The 3372-nt window shown below is 45.1% G+C and overlaps 1 pseudogene; it reads right to left on the reverse strand.

Moving 5' to 3' along the window:
- Window positions 1-787: 787 nt before the first annotated feature.
- Window positions 788-956, reverse strand: LOC142833240 (U2 spliceosomal RNA; annotated as a pseudogene).
- Between the last annotated feature and the right edge of the window lie 2416 nt (window positions 957-3372).

The raw sequence follows: 3372 nt of genomic DNA on the forward strand, positions 1-3372 counted from the left end.
CCCAGACAGTGGCTTAAACGCTACTCATCTACCTGCTTGTGATGCAGAACTGGCCACACTAGCGGATACATTCCACTTGGGTTTTGGCCTGTGGTTGCCATCACATGAGGCCTGGAGTTGGCGCGTTCCTCCACATGTCTAGCAGTAATGCAGAAAGACTCCGACAACCAGGGCTGCAACAGCCTCCTCATCCCTCCACTAGCCTCTCTCTGGTTGGAGATCTCAGGGTACACCGTCCTTATAGTAACTGTAGGGTCCGAAACAGAGAACTCCAAGAGAATTCAATAGAAGTCATACAGCTCTTTAGCCATCCCTGGGGGCCACGCTCCACTACCTCTGCAGACTTCTGCCTATTAAAGCGGTCACAACACATCTCCTGGGTTCAAAGGGAGGCAATGGAACACACCTCTGGGTGGGAACGATGGCAAAGAACATGCAGCTATGTTTTCAATGACACAGGATGTCATATGACTCCCTAGCATGCCTTCCCCAAGTGGGGTTATACATCAACCCTCTATCATGGCAAAGATTCCCACAGGGAACTTGTTAAGTGCTAGGTCTCCACCAATCAGAGAGCATGCTCAACTGTGCTAGGCCTCCACCAACCAGAGAGCATGCTCAACTCCCTTTTCAAATTTATGCCTCATATCATCTCTTTCTAATCTGGGGATAAGGGATAAGAAAATGTTGGAGAGTCATCCTAAAAGAAGTCCCTCCAAGAAAACACTACAGACAGTTGGATTCAATGGTTCTCAACCTGTGGGCCCCAACCCCTTGACCATTTCACAGGGGGTCACATATCAGATATTTTGTATACCAGATATTTACATTATGATTCATAACAATTGCAAAATTACAGTTATGAAGCAGCAATAAAAATAATCTTATGGTTCAAGGTCACCACAACATGAGGAACTGTATTACACTTGATCTTAGTCAAAAGGCCGAGAAGCCATGAGGAACTATATCAAAGGGTTGCAGCAGCAGGAAGGTTGAAAACCCCCGGCTTAGGCTGACCTACTTTGTTTTTAAGCTTTTGAGAAATGTTGTATTTTGATTCCTAAAATATTGTGGTGTGTTCCCTTTCATAACTTACTTTCCCACGAGAATATAGACATTTTTGTCTTTATGTTCATTTGCTATATTCATTTGTTTACTTCTTTGCTGCTCGTCAAGTTGTCTTAAAATGTTGAAGAGTCTTTATTTAGATATGCCAGCCTCTGGTTAAAAAAAAAAAACAGAGAAAGAGATTATGCAAAAAAAAAATAGTGGTCTTCAGACTAACAAGAACACAATGAGCATACGCATGCCGCCATAAACTATGGACATATTCAAATGGAAGTCATGTAGACAAAATTAGGCTTATACCATATATTCTGAAGGACTCATCCTTGCTCATAACCAGAGTGGCAGCAGTCTGAGGTTGGACAGACAGGCGCTGGGCAGATGGCCCTACAGAACTTTTGTGTGAGGTTAGTGTGACCTCTGTGCAGACTTAAAGTTCCTAGATATTTTGTGATAGATACTAGCAGGCATCAACGAGTAAGAGCCTTCATTTATAACCTCCTGATTTTTCTTCTTTTGGGGACTCATTCAAGGAACTCCATTTTGACTTTAACTATCTTTACTTTTTTTCCCCCACAGATCGAAATCACATACCATAGATCTGATTCACTTAAAGTATACAATGGTTCAAGGTCACCATGACATGAGGAACTATATTACATTATTAATATATGAGGAACTATACTACATTACTTTTGTATGGTCAATATAGACAACATCACCACAGTCAACTTTAGAGCATTTTCATCATCTCTAGAAGAAACTCTGGTCCTGGAGCAAAGGCTTGCCACACAAGCTTGAGGACCTGAGTTCAGTCTCCAGAAGTTATAAAAGAGCCAGGCATGGTTCTAAACAGGCATGTAACAGTAATACCGGAAGGGCAGAGACAAACACATCCCTCAGGCTTCCTGACTAGTCCAGCCTAGTTGGTGAGCTCTAGGTGAAAGTGAGAGACAATGTCTCAACAAAGAAGATGGATCACTCCCGAGGAATGATGTATGAGGTTGTTTCTGCTCTTCACATGCACAGATGTGCATACATACACCCCTACGCACACATGCTCACATGGTCATATACACACCTACACACATAGAACACACCACATATATACACACAGCATAAAACTCTATCCATGTTACCTCGCCCTCTCTCCGTGGATGGCGGTTCCAAGTAAGGGACACCAGCTGTGAGGACTGAGCTGAACAGAAGCCCTAGGGACAGTCAAATGTTCTTTGCCTATTGGTCCCTTGACACCAACATCATAGATGGTAAGATGCCAACCTACAATCTGTCCTGCCTGCAAGATGTGCTGGGGTAATGGTGGCACAGAACCTATGGGAGTGGCCAACGAATGACTGGTCCAACTTGAGGCCCATGCCATGAGAGGTAGCACACGCCTGGCACTGCCTGGCCAGGAACCAGAGGCTGGACAGCCCAGAGACCTATACTCAGAGATTGGTGCCTAGCCCAGCTGTCATCAGAGAGGCTTCATCCAGCAACTTATGGGAGCATATGCAGAGACCCACAGCCAAACATTAGGTAGAGTTCGGGGAATCCCACAGAAGAGAGGAGGGAAGGATTGTAGGAGCCAGAAGAGTCTAAGACACCATGAGAACATGGCCCAGAGAATCAACTAAGCAGGGCTCATAGGGGCTCACAGAGACTGCAGCAACAATCACGAACCCTGTGTGGATCCGAGCTAGGTCCTCTGCATACAGGTTATGGTTGGGAGGTATGCTGTTCTTGGGGCACCTCTCACAAGGAGTGATTCTGACTCTTTGGCCTGCTCTTGGGACCATTTCCCTTCTACTGAATTGCCTTGTTTAGCCTTGATATGAGGGTTTGTAACTTTCAATGCCATGTTTGGTGGATAGTCCTGGGAGACCTGCTCTAGAGGAGGAGTAGATCTGGGGGAGAGGGAAAGTGGAGACAGGGGACTGGGAAGAGAGGAGGGTGGGAAACTGTTGTTGGGAAGGAAAATGCCATAGAGAGAAAATGTATGAGAGAAGAATAAATAAATGAATGCATGAATTAATTAGTTAGTTAATTAAAAAGAATAAATGCTCTCAGCCTACAGTCTGCGCTGAAGTGGTGGGGTTGGGCAGGGGATGGTGTCTACAGGCATAGCAGATGCACTCACCGTGCCTCTGCCTTGCTAGTCAAGATGAGCCAGATGCTGCCAATAAAGTGGACCCTGCAACCTGAGAGATGCTACAGGCTGAAAGCCTCAGTTCTACCCAACTTAGAGTGGCTTATAGCAGACACAGCATGGGTTTGAACCTTTCACCTACTTTTATGTTGGATTGT

The sequence above is a fragment of the Microtus pennsylvanicus genome, chromosome 12, assembly GCF_037038515.1.
Source record: "Microtus pennsylvanicus isolate mMicPen1 chromosome 12, mMicPen1.hap1, whole genome shotgun sequence".
Taxonomy (NCBI): Eukaryota; Metazoa; Chordata; class Mammalia; order Rodentia; family Cricetidae; genus Microtus; species Microtus pennsylvanicus.